Source organism: Centruroides vittatus, unplaced genomic scaffold, assembly GCF_030686945.1.
Source record: "Centruroides vittatus isolate TY-2023 unplaced genomic scaffold, ASM3068694v2 scaffold_324, whole genome shotgun sequence".
In the NCBI taxonomy this organism is placed as follows: Eukaryota; Metazoa; Arthropoda; class Arachnida; order Scorpiones; family Buthidae; genus Centruroides; species Centruroides vittatus.
Genome location: NW_027122701.1, coordinates 6,075,358 through 6,098,930, shown reverse-complemented (window position 1 = coordinate 6,098,930; position 23,573 = coordinate 6,075,358). Strand labels below are relative to the sequence as shown.

At 30.0% G+C, this 23,573-nt stretch overlaps 1 protein-coding gene and 1 long non-coding RNA gene across 2 annotated transcripts in view; one reads left to right on the top strand and one right to left on the bottom strand.

Moving 5' to 3' along the window:
- LOC136988248 (E3 ubiquitin-protein ligase RNF19B-like) overlaps positions 1–23,573 on the bottom strand; it is a 115,081-nt gene extending 91,508 nt beyond the window's left edge. The window contains exon 1 of the mRNA XM_067286106.1: positions 23,368–23,573. The gene's annotated coding sequence lies outside the window, so the exon portion shown is untranslated. The remainder of the gene's footprint in view (positions 1–23,367) is intronic.
- LOC136988286 (uncharacterized) lies at positions 1,821–2,044 on the top strand. Its single transcript, XR_010882747.1, has 2 exons — positions 1,821–1,882; positions 1,965–2,044. It is a non-coding gene; the product is annotated as an uncharacterized lncRNA (long non-coding RNA).

Below are 23,573 nucleotides of genomic sequence, written 5' to 3'. Positions count from 1 at the left end.
CCCCTTGTGGGCGGTGAGTAAATCTAGGGGGCGCTGGAGGCAGGGTACTGAACAGTGATCAAAGGTAAAAGTTCCCTTTCCTCTGTCAAACGGATAAGAGGAAACATTGCATTTAATGGTTTCCAGATGTTGAGAACAATGTACGGTAAGGACACAAGTGTGAGATTCATAGAAAAGTTTTCTTAAGAATATTTTCAATTCTTTCTCACACGGGGGGCGTTGGGTATAACTTTATGGAACAAAGGGGCCAGTGGATCGAAAAAGTTTGAGAATCACTGATCTAGCCTAACTCTCTTTAATTAAATAATATTTTTATTCAACACATTGCTTTCTTTTAACTGGAATATAGTATTTGTAGACTCAAAAGTGTGTAGAGATAAATATTGTTTGTGTAAATAAAGTAAAGTTGGTTTCTTGTCTCATTCCTTAACAGTCATGTGCTTTCCCAAAAAAAAAATAAACCACTATTCAAAATTAAACGCATGGCAAAAACAATATTGGAAACACAGATATAATACGAAATACAAACCAGACAAAATATATAAGCCCTTCCCATATATAAAAACATCTTTGAAAACTGTAATAAAATCCTTAAAAAAGACAACATCAGTTTGGCACCATCTTTGACCAACAAAATATCCAACTCTATCCATCATAACATTAATAAACAATACAACAACAGAACAAACATCCTTAAAAGTGTTGGAACAGTTTACAAACTAGAATGCGACTGTCATAACCCGAAAATTTACATTGGTAAAACTGGCCGAATATTAGAAACTAGAATTAAAGAATATGAAGCCACTATCCGCCTTAAACATAACACTTCCCCTTGGGACACCCACACAATAGAAAATGATTGTCAAATTAATAAAAACAATATCAAAATTTTACATTCTGAGAAAGAACCATACAAATGGAAATTTAAAGAACACATTGAAATTAGAAAACACCCTAAAGAGCATCTTATTAATACAGTCAAACCTGTTTTTATGCGGGGGATAGGGACCGCATTAAAAAAAACGCATTAAAAAAAAATCTCACGAAACTTCACGAATGGCTGTAAATAATAGTTTTCGCAACACAATTAAAAAATATTTTTTTTATGCGGTCAACAGGGACCGCATAAAAAAAAGTCTCACATAGAAAATAACTCAAAACCGTACGAAATAGAATTTATTGACAACAGATGTCAGCACTTGACTGCATCGTCTGGTCTATCGTCTGTTTTACATATTTTTGTCCAGGTGGTGTTTTGTTGACTTAAAAAGTAAATTATTTCATTTTTCGCATATTCATGCAATAATATTACTATAATAAGTGCATTTATGCTATAATAAGTTTATTTAGCTATAATAAGTCAACGTAAGACATGACGAATCGCACAAGACTAGTCGCCAACTATACCGCACAAATTAAAAATTCGCATTAAAAAAATCGCACAAATAAAAATCGCACATAAAAAGAGCGCATAAAAACAGGTTTGACTGTATTTCCAATGATATGACAATAAACCCCCAATGGTACAAATTAATAGAGGACACCTCCATACGCTAAACATCGTTTAAAGCACACCCCAATGTTCGGAATGCCAAGAATGTATTGGATAACATTACAGCACTTGTCAGTAAACTGTAACAGAGTCAAGACCAGATAAACACCTGCCTTTTTAGTTTTTACTCATCTTCACCCTCATTAGGAACAATGCACTTTTGCTGCAAATGTAAGTTTTTATATAAATAATCTAAATTGAATAACTGTATATATTTTTTTATCAAATTGTATTAAATCACAAAAAAAATTTTTATGTTATAGAGAATGTAATACACCTTTGTGTTAAAATATAGAAAAATATTTTTAAAAATGTACCAACATATGATATGTAAGTTTTATGTTGTTGTATTCCAATTTACGTGATGTTTAATATTGTCGGAAACCTTACCATATTTTGAATTCTTTAACAGCACTGAAGAGGGGTTGGGAGATAAACCAACCCGAAATGCATTTGATTAAATAAACGAAAATTTTCCTAACCATTGCTGTATGATCGTCTACCAGAATTATTATTTGGATTACAAGGACAGTACACACAGAATTAGTATACCCAGCAACCATACTTACTACAACTAAAATAGTTGCAGATGGAAACAATGCCTTGCAATACTAATAGAGGTTGCATTTCTTTATGCATCATTGCTTGATCACTACACAGCAAAGTGTTTCTAAATGAAGCACTTTAATGTAGCAAACTGTTTCTAAATATTTGCTGCAAGAGGTCACTGCAGCAAAGATAAAGCAGCATTTATGTCTGCTATAAGTGTAAAGCAAAATGGACACTTGTATGTGTAATGTGATATTATGCAGTGAAAAAGAGAAGTTAAAGTGACTTTTGATTAAAATATTATGGAAAGATTAAGAAAGATTAAATTTTATAAAATTACTGAAAGTTATCTAAAGAATAAGCAAATACCATATTCTAAATATAATTATCTATCTCTCTACTTTGATCATATTTTCAGAAAGAGAAATGCTTAATTCTTTATCTCTCTCTATTTAAATGTTGTAGTTCTTTAACTAAAGCACTACTTTCGGCTGTAACTGGAATTAAAGGATAGATTACGGTATCCACGTTTAGCTCTAGCAGAAAGTGTTTCTAAACTATAATGCAATGACGTGCAGCAATAGCTGCTCGTGATGTAATTTACACTACACTCTCACTACATAAAGAAATGTGGTCAGAGGTACCCTAGTTACTAAATAACAAACTGATGACAGCAAGCTCAAAATATGCAAGACAGTTGCCAAACTACAATATGTCTGGCCTAGAGGTTTAATAAAAGAGTATAAATTGAAAAATTATAATTTAAAATAAAATTAAAAGTTTTTTTCTAGTACGAAAACTTTGGCAGATTTTTTTTACACTGAAACACTTCAATGAATGCACCAACAGTGACTTAGCAAATGTCCAATTCATATTCCACTCCAATCATGCATTCAGTAGCATGTGAAGTATGATGCTGTCAATAGCCTGACAAATTCTCTCTCATTCAAATTATGCATAAATATACAATACAAACATCCTGTGGGATTATTTGCAAAATCCCACAGGAAAAAGTCCAGTGGAATAAGAACTAATCTACTGTCTGGAAAACTATTCAGAAACTGTTTTATCTAAATTGCAATATGGGAAGGAAAATTACCAAAAAATTATACTAGAAGTAAGTTGAGAGATAAAAGAAGTTGCAGCAAGTCTGAATAACTTGCTCCAGTCACTATGGTCTATCATCTGGTCCTTTGTTAACATGCACCTATTTTGCCATTCTGTGCATGTGATAGTAACTGCAGTATGGTAATTCTCATAAATGGCCACACACGTCAACATAAAATACACACAGAATTCAAGTCTGATGCAAATACAATGCAAATTATAAATTTTTCTTTTATTAAATCTCCAAACCTGACACCTTGTATATTAATTAGACTAGTATGTTTTAACTGTATTTTATGGCAACAAACATTTTAAGATAATTCAACATTTTTTGATATTGTTTACTTTTCTAGTATGCTAAAACAATTTGATTTCATAACTAGACAATGTAATTAAAAAATTGTTAAATCATTATGTTTCGAAATTATTTCATCATACAAATACGAGTCATTTCATGGATATGTGAAGAAAAAAATTTAATTCTAAATTACCTAAATTCTTAGTTCATATATCAAATATTAATCATGACTGTTTTTCAACAATCTTGTTTTGAGTAATACAGTTTAACCATTTCATAACCAGTACCATTGTTATAATTACTAATGGGTTAACCTGTATTATTTAATAAAATGTTTCTTTTCTAAATCACATTCAAAATCTAAAAAATTCAGAGTGTGAATAACAAATGAAGCATTCAACATTAAGTTTGTCAATATATTCATATGACTCAATAAGTTTAGTTTTAGTATCTAGTTATTCATTTCAAATAAAAACATCTGGATAATTTGTATTAGATGAAAAAATACATATCTAATTTACATTAAAATTAAGCTGGATGCTCAAAATAAATTATAATCATTTGTATAAAATATTATTTTTACTGATATTTTAATAAATGAGCATTTATAATTTTAATAACATGTTTTCATTAGTACATATTCTATTTTGTTACCATAAACTGGGATTACTTTATGATTGCAGGGAAAACTTTGTGACAACAAGCTAGAATGACTTATTTTGACAGTTTTATATCCATTTCAAAATTTATTTGCAGGTAAGATACTGATAGCCTGTGTGGTAATATCTGATGCTAAACCTGAAAAGTATAAGATGCAATATCTTCCACCATTGGTGTTTCTTCTAATAACCAAAAAATTGTGTGATGTATGAAGTGTGTGATGCTTTCTTTGGTTGTAAGAAAATGAAAACAGCTGATGTGTTAAAAGTATGTTTAAGTTAAAATACTATTCTTGATTATAGTTATCTGTAAATGCAAATAATTTTTATTAACTGGTTTAGTTGGTTTAAGCTACAAAGGTAATTTTCATAGAGTTTAGTGGTTACTTGGTTACTTTGTGACAATATACAAAGGACTCACGAAAGTGTAGGAAGTGAAATTGCAGAATTATAAGATACAGACAGTAGAATAAAACATGCTGTATAATGGAAATTTAACCTAAAAGACAAAAATTGGCAATCACGTAACTATAATTTTTGAAGAGTTACTATACAGAAATTATAACAAAGTGAAAAAAAATCATGTGTGCAGTCTGTTACAATTACACTATCCCAAATAGTTTATGCAGTAAGTACAGTACATCTATTTGGGATTAATATTAAATTCAGATAATATAGCATATAAATGGAATGTATTTTATCCAAATGTAGGTTTCTCCAAATAACTCAAGACATTCGTTAAGCTATCGCAATTAATTCAACTTGATATTGAATGTACCATGCTTTTTAGCCATGCCACACTGAATGCCACAGTCAAATGGTCTCGGTCCCACATAATGTTTATGACATCGTTTCTAAATGGCCTTCCTATGTCTCTAATTTTTATAGTTCCACTTTCAGTGACAGCAAAAGTTGAAAATTTTCAACTTTGTATTCCATCAACATTCCATCAGCTTAGATGGCAAAAGTGACATCATTTGCAGTTCTATAGACCCTGAGGGTAAGTTAGTGGCACGCCACCCTGGTAGCAAATATTTACATAACACACAAGAGAAAAATCCAGAGTGTTTCTTGGTACAGAAAATCAAGTAATTGGTAAGTTTAAATTGAAAATTTTTATAATTTTTAAGTGGACATGCAGAAAAACAATAAAATGAAACTTTTGGCATTACATGTTGAGTGTTTGCTAGTGTATTAGAACATCCAAACACAGAAGAATTTACATTTGATTTTCTCATTTTTAATATAACTAAAATACAAATTAAAAAACAATAAGTGATTTACTGGGCTCAGTACAGTTTTCGAAATGTCTCAGATACATTGCCTATGCATTCTTTAGCGAACTCCTATGTGTTATGTAAATATTTGCCACCAGGGCAGTATGCAAGTAACTTGAATTCCAGGTCTATTGACAGCTTCCATCATCCATTACTGATTGTGACTACTAGGCTTAAGAGAATATCACACACAATATGGAAAACAATTAAGAAATTTATTACAATTCTTATATTTTTTGTCTCTACCATAAAAATAACCACTGCTTTTTTGCATTTATAAATTTATAGCATGTTAAGAAATAGGCATATTCTTTGCTATAATCCAGTATTTTTTTTTTAAATCAAAATTAAAATTCTCAACTTAATTTATAGATATTCTCAGGTCTGATCATAAAGAAATGGAATTATAAAAATTAAAATGCAATAAAAATAGAATACAAGACTTAAAAAATTCTAATTAAAAAAAAATACACACTGTATTATAGTGAAAGTATATCCATTTTTTCATTACTAGTATTAATATCTGGTATAAATGAATTAAATTTCTGTAAAATTTATATTTTTTTGCCCTTAATAATATAATAAACAAACATACATACATACTTTAATCAAGAATAAATTATATTTTTAAAATTTAAAATATATTAAACATTGTAATAGCTTTAAAAACGTTTACTTTTTAAAACAGAGAAATGAAGTAAATAGTTCTATCAAGTAACATTCATATGCAATTTGATATGACTTTTTCAAAAACATTTTCTTTACAACATTAGCTATAAAACTTTATACAATAATCAGCATTACAAACTCTTAAAGCTATAAATATTACTGATATTTATAATAATGCTATAGTTACTATCAACTGTTGTTATAAAAATAAAATTGATTAAAATGCTGATTAAATCATTGAAAAAACTTATCATTTACATTTCAATTGTGCTTTGCAATAATTAAAAATAACCATAAGACTAAAGTATAATTAAGCAAATCATCATACTTTGGTTCCATTACATCAAAAACTTACTTTGACCTCATTAAAAAGTAATATTTTTACTATTAGAGACAATTTAAGAACAATTTGATGTCTGAACAGTGTTTAAAATTTAAAATTCTAATAAAATGACAAATTGTGTGGGAAAAACACAGTGACAAACATTAGCTAAGAAATTCATAGTCAACATTCTATACTGCATTTATGAAAATAACCAATTTCACTCGAATACATTTAAGTTTTACTTTGTAGAGATAAAGGACAGAGTACATGCAAAGAAGGTTACTAACATTGCAAAGTTGAAAAACCAAATGGTAGAGGCAGTATCTATGGTCTCCCATGATAGGCTAAAAAAAAATCAGCAAGAAATCAATTACAAATTGAATATTGAGTAACAATGCTCTCATTGAAGTGTACTAGATTTCTTAAATGTCTTTAGTTTTGTGATGAAAAGTAAGTTTGTTTCTGAGACAAGAGCTGTATAGGATATGCTACACCATGGAAAACAGCATATAAAGAACAATAAATGACAAATACAGTGATACCTTGGTTTTCATCGCTAATCCGTCTGAAAACAATCAGCGAAATCCGAAACTGACAAAAACCAAGGCAATTATTTCCATACGAATCAATGTAAATCTAATTAATTCATTCTAGACAGTCCAAAATACATACCAAAAACACATTTTATAGAGAATTAATATAGCATTAAATACTAAAAGCAATAAGAAATTAACATAAAAGACTAATTAGCATAAAGATAAAAGCATTAAGATTAAAGATAAGATAATTAGCATTAAGATGAAAGCAATAGAATTGTTCAGCTAGACACGTGGAGTAATGTCTTGTCTCGTAGAAGCTAGTTGGACATGAGTTTCTAGCCTATATCGCCCTGTGGTAAAAGTGTGACATAATTGTCATGTAATAGTAGTTGTATTAGTTTATGAGTCATATCGCGGGGAATAATGCCTTCCGGAAAATCTGTTTAAAGATAACTGGCCCCTATTCAGGTGTTACAGATGTACAGAAAACCCAGAAAACTTCACGTGGCCAGCCCACCTTGGCAAAGCACAAACCTATGACCGAACTCCCAGTGTTCAGGGAACGGAACCATTGGCCAATGGTGGGCCATTGCAGGGTAATGTTCACACAACAAGAAATAATGCCACACTGCACTGGAAAACACGTGGGTTGCCCTTTGTTTTCACAAAATTAGCAGTGAGGTCACTTGAGCAAGCCGACGAAATCCAAGGCAATCGACGAAAACAAAGACAAATTTTTTGCGAAAAAATAGACGAAAACTGAAACCAACGATAACCGAAGTCAACGAAAACTGAGGTATTACTGTATATACAAAATGTGACAATATAAATTTATTTGTGATGAAAACCTTTGAGTTACTATATTTGCTACAAAAACAGTTTCTCCATATGTGTTATGTTTATATTTTAATAAATATTTTAATCAAGTCAATAAATTGTAGATACCAGGTGTGTGTATAAGGTGCAGCCCATAAAATTAAATTCTCACTGAAAATTCCAATTTAAAAAATGCATATTTATTTATGTAAAACTTTTATGTAAAAACTTTTACTTAAATATGAAGCAAATATAATTTATTGAATATGCTGCCATTATTTTTGTAAATGTAAGGGAATTATATTAAAAAAGTTCCAGTCACTAAAATTAAAAAATTAATGCCTGAACTTAATTAACAAAAATGACAAGCAAATTGGTTATTAACTTAAAAATATGCTTTGGCATCGACTTCATACAGATTTCATTGAACTTTTATTCCATTTATGCAGTATAGTTTCTTTCAGGTTCTCCAGAGATGAATACAGTGGGTGATCGGTTAACAAACAAATTGGATAACAAACAAATCGGATAACAAACACTTTCGTGAAAGATTTTTATGTTCAAACAAACAAACACAAGTAGCAGCGACATAAAATAATGAATACTAACTGGTCTTCCCTTGTCTTCAGGCAACAATTCAAAACTTTTCGGAGCAGGAGACGTTGACATCGATGCTCAACCCAGTATATACTGATTGGATAGTATTCCTCCAAACTTCAAAACTCTCCCTTGTAATTCTAGCCTTTTGTTTTTCTGACAGAAACAATTCTTTTATAGTATTCATGAGACTGTCAGGTAGACACCCATTAAGTTTTGCATCGGTTTTTATTTTCGAAAGGTGAGAGTATAATAGCAAAGGTAGAGAGTGGACAGATGTCTGATGTTGCTGGGCAATATGGCTCGAACAGGTCTACATTAATGACCGCAGTTCAATTTTATCTAAGAAAGATACTATATAATCAAGAAGACTCAAACAGTTTAAGGAGTAACAAAAATCACATCTGAGAAATAAAGAACATTGAAGAGCTCATAATGGAACCTGAAACTGATCTGACAACAGAATAATGCCAAGAACTCTTGAATGAAGAACACCAAGAAACTTGGCAAGATATGTCTCCTTCTAAAAAAATGGATTAATGCTGATATCTGCTATTAAAGATCTTTTGAAGAAGTGGGATGATGTCATAACAAGTCTTAGAATGGCATCGAAACCAGGTTGAGGTTAATAGGCTTAGGGATCTCTACAACGATAATGCTATTAATTAATCCCAAAAATCCTGAAGAAGAGAGAAACACAATCGACATTGGACAGATTTTTTAACACCCCACAAACGGAAAAATGCAAGACTGTGTATGTATATGTATGATTTTTATTATTACATATAAATAAACATAGTAAGAAAGTATATAATTTTTTTATTTTTTGGGGTCTCCAGAACAAATTAATCAAATTTCCACGAAAACCTATGATAAATCAATAATCAGTTAAACAATTCGGATAGCAAACAAAGTCTTGGAACAGATTATGTTCATTAATCAATCACCCACTGTACAGTGGAATCTGATTAACCTGAATTGGTTGGGGAAAAAAGAACAAGACTTTGGACTAAGTTAAAAAGTTGAGTTATGGAGGTTCAGCTAAAAAATCAAGATTTTGTGCATCAGTTTATCAGTAATCCATAATAAACTATCCATACAATATTTCCATGAGTCTTATTATGTAGAATCATCATGTCATTGTAAAACTCTCAGTGTTGTCCGGAAACTCTAAAACTCTTAACCTAATGCTATTGAGAAACACTTTCCTGAATGGTTGATCCAGTCACTCCTAAATGTTTAATAAGAATTTTTTTTTTAATTGCAATATTTCATGCCCAGAATCTGGGCATGAAATATTGAAATTCTGTTGTTTATTTTTTTTTATCACCCACAAAAAACCACTCTCCGTGATTATTATATTTTTAAAATTTTGCTGCAAAGGTTAAAATTTTTACATAGAATCAGACTGTTTTACCAAAATTAATTTATCAAAAATCCATTTATATACTATCTCAGCTAGTTGGAGAAATCCATAAGCAATCAAATAAAACAAAAAACAAAACTGTTTGAAAAAAAAGTAGGTTCAAATGCAGTTATAGTATATCTAAGTCACATACACTGTATGAAAGCCACCACTGTTCCCATCTGCTGTCCACACAATGTTTATTTTTGGTCATATGTGGTTCCCATGCTTTATAGAAAGTTTTCGATTGTTTATTTGATAGATGAATGTTAATTATTTAACAAAAAATTAAAATTCTGGAAAATTTATGAAAATACTGTTTCAAAACCCCATTCAAGTTAACCAGTTTGATTGAACACTTAAACCCCCTATGCTGAACAATTGGGAGAAAGATGACTTCAAATTATCCTGGTTCAAGTTATCCAGGTTCCACTGTACTTCTTGCCAAGATAGCCCATTTATTATCAATTGGATTTAAGTCTGGAGAACAAGCAGGCAAATCTAAAACTAAACACACTTAAAAATCATTTTCGAGTGGATTTTGCAACATGCACAGTGGCATTATCTTGTTGGAAAAAAAAAAAAAAACAAGGAGTCCTTCAGATTTTCAACAAAAGGAAGTAAATATTCTAATAAGTGTTGATAATCTGCTGTCTGCTATTTTCAAGCAGTCATTAATGAAGGCAATTGATGTTTCTTCCATCTGAGATTCCTGCCCAAACTACCAATAATCCACTACCTTGCTGTCATTTGTAAAAAGTTCTCTTTTTCTGAGGTCATATCAATAGTAAGCATGTAGTATGCTTATTATTAGGTTTGGAGATGCTTTCAGCTTCTTGTGAACAAGGTTTGAGTATTTGATTTTACAATTTTATCTTGAAATTTTCAATTGACATTGACATCTGGTCTCTATGCTGTCTGTCAGATTGTTGTGTCGTTACTTGAAATTTTCTTTGTCACCAACCTCCTCAGTCATGCAATAATTTTAGATTGCTTTCTGGAGGATTTTTGACATCAATATGTCTAAGTACAGGTAGCAATCTCAAAACTCAACCAACATCAAAATATGCAAGATTTCCCTCCCTTGTAACTTCTCAATAGTGAAAGTTGTAAATGAGTGAATAATACCATTGTGTACAGCAGGGGTGGCCAACCCCGGCCCGTAAGCGATTTATTATGTGCCCATGACATGATTCCCTATAAATTAAAATAATTTTTTTATTTTATTTCCAATCAATTTCATGATCCAGCTTTTAAGCAGAATTTTCTTGAAATCACTTATTACTTATCTATTAATTGAAATTTTCAAGTAATTATTTATTGAGATATTAAATAACTCTATATGATGAAAATTTGAATAATAGTTTAAGAGTAGCAGTATCAAATTACTCTCCTGATTTTGAAAAATTACGTCACGAAATACAGTCTCAACCTTCTCATTAATTTTTCATGTAGTATGTAATAAATGTTGTTCAATAAAATTGTTATTACACATTTTTATTATTTCAACTTATAAAATAAAATCAAAAAGAATCAAAATTAAAAATGACAAAAATTAAATTAAAAAAAAATTAAGAAAGTATAATTAAGAATTAAAAAAAACTTAAAAATAACTTTAACAATAAACATACATGATGTTTGGGTTCTAGACAAAATAAACACAGAATTTAACAGGTAAAACAAATTTATTTGGAGCTCTAGTACAGTGTGTGTCAGCAGTACCATGCACGTGGTCAGAATGGCTGACCGGGAGACATAGGAAAAAATCTAGGGGCACGGTAAGATGTTGCCAGGTTGGCCACAATGTCATTATATATTGTTGCACCCGCAACGTTCATGAAAATTTTTAATTGCACACTTGCTTCCAAAAAGGTTGGCCACCGCTGGTGTACAGGATAGCTATAAGACGTCTTACTGCATCTGGTGACAGCACAGTGTGTAATAGCTCACTCAATGTGGGCATGAATGAAATCAATCAGTCAACTTCTGACACTCATGTCTACATGTATCGTTAAATTGGGACAAAACAAATGCTGATATAATCTGGAAACTGTTCTACACAGGACATATCAATAAACTTACTTTCTCAAAAAAAACTGTGGCAACAGTAAAAGAAAATTTCAAACGTTGAGTGAAAAATTACTAACACAAATCAAGGAAACTTGGTATTCGAGGATAGAGCATATTGACAGAAATCGAAAAAGGTGCCACTCACTAATGCTGAAAAGTATGAGAAGAAAAGCAGTGTGAGACAACACTGACAGGCTGAGCAGAACCTGGCAATTGCACACAATAATAAAACTGACATAACTATGCCATAAGTCACGAACACCAACAAACAAAATGAAAGCTGGTAACAAAGATGTGTTACTGGTAGGCCTATATGCAACAAAGTTATTGTACAACCACAATCAAATGACTATAAACAGAAATCATTTAAGTCATTTGCTCAACATATGTCATCATATGAAGAGGAATCAAAACGTTAAGATGTTGCTATGTAATGTATTGCAGAATCGTGCCTCACCAAGTTGTCGGTCATAGTTTCTTCAAGTTGTTTCTTCTTGCGTGCATGGGATTGTGGAAACTCTCTTATGACTGGATCTAGTTTCAAAAACTCTTGTGTCGATCGTGATTGAACCTCGTTTCAGTTGAGATTTAAATGGTTAAGAGGGGTCACACCACAGCACAGTCACCGATCTTATCACAATCTAGATTGAAATGCTCAGTCCGAATGGGGTATTAGGGGAAGGAGATCTCGATTAACTATATACAAACTTCTGATGCAAACAGAAGTCACATTATTTCAATTTAAAAATTTTCTCCTGAAAGCAGTTAATACATGACTGGTATGACTCTATTGTTAAAGAAAAATTATGGTGTACAAGGAGCAAGCCACTACAAATTTGAGGTGGAAAGCATGTAATTTAAATTAAATGAATTAAAAATATGATTAAAAATTGCAGCTTGGCATTATGACAATATCACAATAAATAGAAAGTTTTCATCATGAATGTCGAACATTGAGTGCTACTATCTTTAAGTCTAGAAGTTTGACAATGGCATTTTGAACGTCATTGGAATCATGCTCGATGTTCCAAACACCATTGTCAAACTTCTAGACTTACAAGATGGCAGCTCTCAATGTTCGACGTTCACTTTTTAGAGATGAAAACTTTGGCCGCAACCTCTCTAATAACTGCTCGTTTTCTCTTATGTTCTTTAGAATTAAGCACAAAATTGCTATAGAGAACTTGTCATACAGAAACACTTTTTTGGATGGAAAAAGTAATTTTCTAAAATAAAAAATAAATTTATACATTTATCAATATAACACATTATTTTACATATAAGTGTAAATTTTTTAATAAATTAGAAACTTACTTAAAAACTTTATATACTGTATATAAAACTTCTTAGGGCAGATCAGGTTATCATACATAAGAGTGTTTTTTTTACTATAATGAAGTGCCAATAAAATTTTTTTTTAAACTTGTCTAATAATTTATGTATATTAATACATAAATTATCATCTGTACCAATTATTTTAAATAATTAATATATATTATAATGTTTTCATACTATATGTATAATTTTGCAAATGTATTACTTATGCTTTTAATAATAACTTTGTAATTCATCCAACAAAACCTTTGAACTCCAGTGAAATATGTTTACAAATCAGCAAACTCTCAAAATTTATAAAGCGGGATTACATAACACATGCATCAACTATAAGGATGCAGCCAACATTTCTCACACATGGAAGTTTTGTTATGAGGGAGTGAACCCCCATAACTGACATCATAATGGATTTATTTAACATTTATTCAACATTTTGCAATAGTAATGTCACACGTGTTAAACCGTCATCTCAGCACAAGTGGATTATTCCATTTTCAATCGTAACCGTTTTATTCTAAATTTGAATCAAATTCGCTTCAGTTTTGCTGTTCCATTTCACACGTATTTGAATTCCTTACAACCATAGCCTGAGGAAGACCCAGATGGGGTCGAAAACGTTTGCTGATTTGTAAACATATTTCACTGGAGTTCAAAGGTTTTGTTGGATGAATTATATTTCCTCCAGTATTTGATAGGACATTCACTTGTTAATAACTTTGTAACCTAGCAAAGTTATCTGATACAATTGTTTGTAAAGACAATAATTCATAGATATGATTAAGCTCATTTTTGCAAATCAGCTTATCACATTTCTATTCATTAGGAAACTGATGATTTCTTTTTCACAACATGAACTGTTAAAAATCACAAGAGAGTAAAAAAAATTAGAGATAAACAATCAATTTCATAATTCTGAAAAAAATTATATAGACCTAAATATTTTCTCTCTTAGAAGAAAATGTAACTTTTTCAACTTGATTAATTTTTAATAAGAAATAATTAAAAGCAAAAAAATCTTAGCAAAACAGTACTCAATTAAATATTTTTATATTCTTATCCTAAATTTGTTAAGATTTCACAATATTACAACATTAACAAAAAAAATTAAAATGTATCTGCTTTAAAAATTAATAAATTATTATTTAATAAAAATTAAAGATAAAATTCCAAAATTGCTTAATTAAAATATACAAAGATGTATCAAATTAAATTTCTCTATTATTAAAATCTTTAACCTACAAAAAATTCACAAAAAGCTAAAACTGTTCATGTTTTTCTTACTTTTCAACTTGGTCTCCATACTTGCTGAGACCATTTATATAATCTAACAATTAGCTGTTTATTTTGTGGGTAGATTGGGGTGTTCCAGATCATTGATTTCCATCTTTGATAACAGCTTGAAATAATGCATCAGTTTTTCATCTCCTGTGACAACAGAGCAAAAAATGCACCACTTTCCTTTGCATAACAGCTTGGGTGATCAAAAAAGGCTTATTCACAACTGTTTCTGATCTTTAATTAAAAAACTTTTTCACAATCCAATAGAAACAAACTTTTTGAAAAATCTAAATGTTCATGGACAGTGTCTTATATTCTCATATCATTCCACATAAACAGTCATACACGTTCTCTACTTCATATAGCATAGCACTGTTTTTGCATACTATTCAGATATTATGCCATTTCATTATACAACCAGTTTTTTTTATGAATGTAAAATTTATACATAAAAACACAGATATACAACACATTTCTTCCATTATATATTCAGTAATTAATCCAGACAAGTTCATAGATGCTGACTTTCAGAGTTTTATTTGTTCTTCACAAACAAGTGTTACGACAATAGCGAGGTTGCGATCGACGTTTTCAATGCAAAAACGTGGTATGTCCGATGTTCAGCACCACCTTCCTGTAAGCCTAGAACTTTGACAATAACATTTGGAACATCAGTGGAATCATGCTTGATGTTCCAAACTTCTAGGCTTACAGGATGGCAGTGCTGAACATCCAACAAACACATTTTTGCATTTAAAACTTTGGCTACAACCTCGCTAATAGAAACAACTCAAATGCAGAATGTCATATTGTATCTTACAACCAAACTTGAGTTGCATCTGCAAACTTCATTTAGAGCAGAAAATTTAGATAAACTTAATTTATGTCCTTACATTTTCAATTACAGGCAGTCCTCAACTTTTATTCAATTTTCTTACAGCTTGCTCCATACATAACACTTTTACACTCTAAATTGCTTTTTGTATGCCAAATTTCAATTTTCACATATTTTATTTTCAACTGATATTAAATATCAATAAAATAAAAACAAGTTTTTAAAAGTTTACATGAGAAATAAAGGAATGGCAAATAAAATTTTTGTAGAAATGTTAACACATTTCTTTCAGATAATCATTGCAAACTTATTTCACATATTTATTAAATCATCTTATAATATAATCGAGATGGGTTGATAATAATAATAAGCACAGAGCTGAAACAGTTAGGAGTTGAAAGTTGAAATTTGGTACACAGTTAGGGTACACAGTTAGGAATTTCGAAAAGATTTTTCGAAATTCCCCCCGCAAGGGAGAGGGAGAGGATTAAGGCTTATCCTAAAAAACAGCTTTTGCTATAATATTTTAGATGCAATTTTTTTATTTTTAATTGCACTTTAGTAGGGTATGCTATGAGAATGCACCCTAATAAAAAGTTTCTGGAAATCCCCTACGGGGAAGAGGTAGAGGTTAAGGATTACCTTGAAGAACTTGGCTTCTATTGTACTATTACAGATGCGGCATTTTGCGTTTTGACTGCGTTTTAGTAGGTTATGCCTAGAAAATGCACATTAAAAAGGGATTTTTGGAAATTCAACTCTCCCAGGGAAAAGGAGAAGAGAGTTAGTTTTAGTCAGTATAAAGTGTAAAGAATAAAGAAGAAAAGTAAATAGTGGCACATATAGCATACATTTTGGAAATTAATAAATATTTTAATCATTTCCAGTGTTCGGGTAACCCAAAAACAATAAATCCAAAATAAACGAATTTGAACGAACATTTGAATTTGTTCCAAATTCGAAATATAATGTTCCAAACAAGTTTTCTTAAATTTTAGAATTTAAAATTACTCATTTTATTCAAGTACGGTTATCATAGTTCTTGCACCTGGTGAAAACGGGTAAGATTGGCTATAATCTAATGATCTTAATCTTCACTACAGTTACTTTCTGCCCAAGCAATGCCGGGCTCATCTGCCAGTTTCTTAATACAACAAAACCTAACCTCTAGTTTTATATATGTATGTATGTATGTATTTGCTGAAATATATTAAAAGAAAAAAAAAAAAAATTTATATGAATAGATTACAACTGAGGATTTAGAAGCAATAGTGTTTTAACCAACAACAGTAATGGTTCTGAAATTTCAGTGTACTTGAAATACTACAGATGCACTTTATTTTGGATATTAATTGCATAAACTTCAAATCATCATTAAGAAATATATAGAGACTTAAAATTACATTGAAAATACAGTCATCATAACTTTTGTGCAATACTGGTCTACTTGTAGGCGAGAACTGCTCTCAGTTGTTAACAGAAAAACTGATCACCCAGTATCTAAATCATGTGAAAAACAATGAATGACTTCTAGACCCTTGTGGTCATTGTTTGAAGTGTTGTAGAAACATTTAAGTAAAACTACTATGTAAAATGTCTTCAAGTAATGATTATGTTCTTAGAAAGAGTGTATATAAACCAGAAGAATCGACTGATCATTCTAGTGATGAGAACACAAATAATGTGAAAACTGGTGTTTGCATGGAGTTGGTGCTTAAGCCTAGTCCTGTTAAAAGACCTGAGACAACTCCCAGGTTTCTGGAATATGGGCACGAATGGAAGAGGAGGAATAAAGGAAATAAAGGACTTGTTTATATGAGTAGCAGAAAAAAATTAGGAGAAAGAAAACTTTGAGGGAACTGTTATTGCAAGTCAAAATGTATGGTTACTATAAGAGATGGAATGCATTGGAATATTTTTATCGTTTTGAAATTTGAGAAACTATTCAGTGCAAAATGCATATCTAGCTGGTTTGGCAGACGTGCAAAGTGAAAAGAAAAAAACTGGTGTGGAGAACAGTTATAGAAGTGCAATCATTAAATAAAAGGTTAGTGTTAATGGATTTCACAAGCAATTGTGCAAGCAAGCATTTTTGTCATTGAATGGCATTAGCAATGGGAGCTTAATACAAGTTCTGAAGAGGAAAGGTAAATCTTGGGGCCCAGACTTCCAGATTGGCCTACTTTCAATAATATCAAATTTTTAGAATCCAATAGCAATGGACAATTGCTATTGAATATCAAATTTTCATTGTTATTGGTAGTAGTTAAAACTAAACCACCCTAGAATTGATATGAAAGGGAAACATTCTAATTGTCCAAATAAAACCTCTCATGAGGATATTGATTATGTTATAGCTCATTAACTCCATACCCAAGCAGTCCAAACACTATAGCAGAGCCAAGAACCCCCAATAAGAAATTTCACAAGTTCAGAAGAAACATTAAAAAATGTAAAATTCTTCACAATTTGTACTCTTTCACACCTTAGAATCAAATAAAATAGTCTGAAGACACCATACAGAGTTTATTTCAAAGCTCTCATTTGCCACAATATGCAGATGTTAAAAATCTCTCTGTACAGTATAATTACAAAGGTCTTTAGCATATTGAAGTGTACAAGAGCCTCAAAATAATGGTCAACACTGCCATATTCAGATTATTTTATCTAATTCAAAGGTGTAAGAGAGTAAATTATGAATAAACTTTTACAATTTTTAGTGTTTTTTCTGAACTTATAAAACTTACTGTAGTTATCAGTCTCGTGTTTTATTTTTTATCATAATATACTTAATAAGAAATACTTGTCACCTGAGCTTAACATTGTTACACTAGACCAGTGATGATAAACCAGTGATTCATGCAATGATTTCAAGGTAGTAGGGTTACCATATGTTCATATTTAGTATAAACCGTCCATACTTTAACACGTTGACTGCCACGTGACTTTTTAGGATTCTGTTGTAAAACGCCAACTTAATTTAATTATATTATATTATTAAAAACTCTAATCAGAGTATATAGTAATAATCAAATAGCATATAGAATGTGTTTTTCTTAAAATAAAGGTATTACGAATTATCTCGTAGTTGGCTTATGTAACAGAAAGCTCTTCGCTAAAGTCAAACTACGAGTTAATTCGTGCACAGACACGATTCGTCCCGTCACTTCGCTACAGCCAATCGGAGATGTGCGTCTAAATTCATTAGTAATAAATCAGATATAGAGGCGAGCACATCACATTTACGTCTTTTTTGAGAGTGTTATTTTTTATTTATTTTTATAATCAAATTATAAATATCCCAAAATGGATAAGAAAAGACCACTGACTAAAAAACAACTTGATTACTACACTAATCTAAGTGATTCAGAATCTGACAAAATTTTTGGTGAGGATGGGGGAGTTTATTTGGCAGCGAAATGGTCCTGTTACTGTATGTAAATGGAAAGACAAACGAGAAGTCCTTACCATTTCAAACATGCACGTTGTTGAAATGGTAGAGGTGTTCAATCGCAATGGAAAATGTTCGATGAAACCGAATATAATTCGAGATTATAATCATGGAATGTCTGGCATTGACGATCAGATCAAATGCTATCGTACTACACAGCTCTAAGAAAGACTATTAGATGGCCCAAAAAGGTTGCATTACATATTATAGAAATATATATACATAATGCGCACAAACTCTTTCAAAAAGCAACTTCTTCTAAAATAAAACTTATAAAGTTTAGAGAAGCATTCGTCAAAGCGTTGATCGGAGAAGAAATTCAACCAGTTTCAAAAAAAATTAAATTGCAGAAGCTCCACTATTTACAGAGTATCCCATCTACTCAGAAAAAACAACATCTGACAAAGCCATGTCGAATTTGTACCAAAGCTAAAAAACGCCGAGAAACGCGTTATTTCTGTCCAATCTGTCTTGAGAAGCCAGCCCTTTGCGTAGAAGATTGTTTTAAAAATTATCACAAACAATAAAAATATCGTTTTGCTTTTGATTTTGAATAAACATTTTATAATATTTTCTGTTCGTTTAAATTTATATTTCTGTTTTATAAATTATCACAAACAATAAAAATATTGTTTTGCTTTCAATTTTGAATAAACTTTTTATGATTATATTTTCTGTTCATTTATTAATAAATGTTCTGTTCATGTAAGCCAAACTTGATTTTTTGTTCTTGCCCCTGAAGCTATCTATTCATATTTACACTGATATACTACGAATTACATCGTAGCTGCACAAATATGGCAAGGAAACAAACTACAATATAACTCGTAGGTGGCGTCCTAGGCAGAAACGGTAACTACGAGTCATCTCGTAGATGGCAGTCAACGTGTTAAAGGTTCTGTCTGTCTATTTTTTCTAAGTACAGTACAGACATAAAGAAAACACCTGTACTTTTCAACTGATCATGCAGTTAATAGTTAAATCATAACCACATTTAGATTTAAATCTGACAAAAGGTGCTAAATTTTTAGATAATTATTATTGTATTTGTTGGCTAGGTGGCAACATTATATAAGCAAATGTAACAGCTCCATTGCTTAGAGAACATGCACACATTCATTATAACAATTTTTTTAGTTTGATAGTACTTGTTGTCTAAGGGGTAAAATAGTTTTCTTGTATTTAAAAATGCACTCTGTGCCCCAAAGGAAAATGTAAATTAAAACTATATTATATGCCTACATTCATTAGACTGAAAAATATGAATAAATTTCCTTTATTTTGTCCCATTGTTTGAGTACTTTTAATGATAATCGGTCTGTATTTTGCCTTCAACTATTATGGTAACCCTAAAGGTACCCACATTGAAAGTGTAGGAAGTATTATTTTTTATAAATTATAAAAATATATTTGATAGCTTTCAAAACTGTTTCATATGTAATGCAAAGGCAAAATCCTAAAGCTTTTGTGGAAAGTTTTAAAGGCCAATAATTACAAATCTTAGAAAAATCATCATCAAATAAACAGATTTCCACTAAACAAAATATTTGTTCCCATTATAATTACATTGTTTTCTTTTCACTTATGTAGATTTTTCTAATATAGATTAAAATGTTAAATAAACCTTATAAGCATTTTTGTTATTTTTTTTTAAATTACTCAAATTAATTATTTCACTCACGATTTGGAATACTATATTTCTGGTATGGGAAACAGAAATTAGAATTTGATTTGCATTGATTTCAACAAGTACAGTATATCATCAAATTGTCTATATTAGCAAATTGTAAGCTTAGGAATACATTCCATCTACATTTATGTTATTTTGCATTAATAATAATTTTCTAATATTAGTCATATACTGTATGTGATAAACTTGTAAATTGTGGTTATTGTTATTAATCTAATTATCTGATAGCTATAGCACACTTTTATTATTTTAAATATGTTTTTTAAGATTATAAGCATTTAAATCAAAATTTAATAGAACATCCTATATTTTTCACTAATGTCTTTTAACTTATATTTAAATATACATCTAAATAGTAAGAAATACACACACACACAATTCAGTTCTTAGTTTACCTAATACTTACATCATTTCTTAAACACTTTAAATTTAGATAAACCAGTGATTAATGCAATGATTTCAAGGTACTAGGGTTACCATATGTTCATATTTAGTATGGACAGTCCATACTTTAAAAATTTTGTCTGTGTTTGTACTGTACTTAGAAAAAATAAAGAAAATACCTGTACTTTTCAACTGATCACACAATTAAAGATAATTTAGATGATTAATAAAAATTACATTATTATTCATATATTACTAACTGAATACTAATCTATTTCTAATCTGAAAACTAACACCTTTCAAAAGAATTGTTGATATTTCAACAGATTAAAGATTTAAATAATCATTAATCTGTTGAAATTTGATATGAAAAACCAAAACTAATCTATAAACAAGGCAATCAATACATCAATATGATCAATCTTTGCATTTTTTATATTTGTATATAAAGGCACAAAAAATACATTAAGTTATCAAATACATTAAGTACAAATTATTAATTCCATAGCAATTTTTTACAAGTGGTTTTCTATTTTAATTAATTTTTAAAAATTTCTTAAAATATAATTATGTTTAACTTAGTTTTCAGAACAACAATTAATATTTTGTTGAAATATTTAATGATGATAATTAAGTAATTTATAATTTAAATAACAAATTTTGCCATATAAAATTTCTTAAACCATGCATTCATTAAAAATGTAATAAAACAAATTATGGTACTTTTCAGTTAACAGGACATCAGAAGATGATCGCGTTTAACAATTTAGTCCATGCGACTGTGCCAGCTCTGAGTAGCCCACTTAACTGTTTGTGGAGTACTTGATGTTATATAGTTTTAGGTGTGAAACCCCTCATTCAGAGCTTGAATCTTACCCATTGCTGTATATATCGGCTGACATCCCATCAACCGAAAAATACCCAAATTATCATATAAAAATTATTCTAATAAATAATTCTATTATAATAAAGGTTTGATCAAAAAATATCATCATTTACATTTTAATTACATATATATCATTAATTTAATCAAGTTTTGTTCCTAAAAGCATTTGAAGAAATTATTTGATAAAGTATTTATTGAGATATAAAAAGAAATTAATTTGTTCAACCAATCTCAAGCAATTTGAAAGAAATCTTCAATTTTATGAAACTGAAAGTATTTAAAAAAATAATTTTGTAAATTTTGAAATCTAACAAGTAAAGCTATAACATATAATTTGCAACTCAGGGTGTATTTAATGTAATTTAATAAACTATCATCTGATATAGATTTATGTGCAATAAACACATTAAATCTAACTTTAATCACACAACAATGTCAAAGCTTTTTATATTAAAAGTACTTTCACCTATTTTATTTAAGGCTTTGTCAGTTATAAGATATTTAAACAGAATATCTTATAACCAAGGAGGCCTTAAATAAAGTAGACAAAAGTACTTCTTATATAAAAAGCTTATAAAATTGTTCTATGTTTATATATAAAGTTATTTATTTGTTCATAATGTCAGGATTTTACATATTTGTAGTAAACATATTGTATTAAAACAATGAATATAAAAATTATACAATAAAACAGGAACAAAAAAAATACTTCCAGAAATTGCTATTTTACACAAATGTTATTGCATGCTAGCCAAGGTATTCCACTCTCCTTGGAAAAACGATATATTAATAAAGTTAATGTACTCATACAAAAAACATACATAAAGAAAAAGAATATGTACTTATAACAGATCTGACCAAAAACAATTTTACATTAAAAGAAATTCTAGGGACTCACTGACAGTCTGACACACAAAAAATGGCAATGGTCATACATTCAGTACTGTATACATTTTAGTCAAACAGGTTGACCAATCAAATTTCATTTGACCAGCCTATGTCCACTTCAGCCCATTGAAATGACCATAACGTTAGCCTATTACATTCAAACTTCACGGTTCACTTCACACCCACTGGCCTCCAGGCAAAACTTCTTATTCATGCGAAATACCTGATAAGCAGGTGTGAACTATTTACACTTGCTAGTGATATTGTAATTTATCAAAGCTTATAAAATCGAATGATTACGGAAATAGAAAAAGTCTATATCCTTCACGGGACTATCCCTAGTATATGTATAAAGTTTCATAGAAATCGGTTCAGCCGTACTCACATAATAAACGAACAGACACAGACGTGAATTAAATTTTATGTATAGATTTCGAAATTAAATAGAAGAAAAACACATTTTGAAAGCATTAAGAGTGGAAAATACACGTTTCGTAATAAAAACTATAACATTTTTAAAGGTTTATTTTATTTGATAAAATAGATTTGGAAATGGATCGTTTCCTGAACAGGTCGGATGTCACAACAGGAAAACAATACACTAAAAATATGAGGAATTTTTACTTCTTAAACGAAAGTTTACATATTTTTTTCTTCCACTCCGATAATTTCTGCTTTAGTTATTTACGCAAATGCATTAAAATAATCCATATTTGAATATAAATATACAAAATAAATTAAGCCTAATATAACTTACCACATCGGGATTAGTTTTTGTAATTCTAACCGAATAATTTGATAATTTTTATTTATTGTTGAGTTAGAACTTATAGAAAGAGGACAAAACATTCGTAGTTTTATACGGTAAACTAAAAAAAAAAAACATAAAAGTTGGTTATACAAACTAAAAATCGAACTTATCCGGAACAGTCATCACTCAAGCCTTCGGTTGCTCTGGTAACA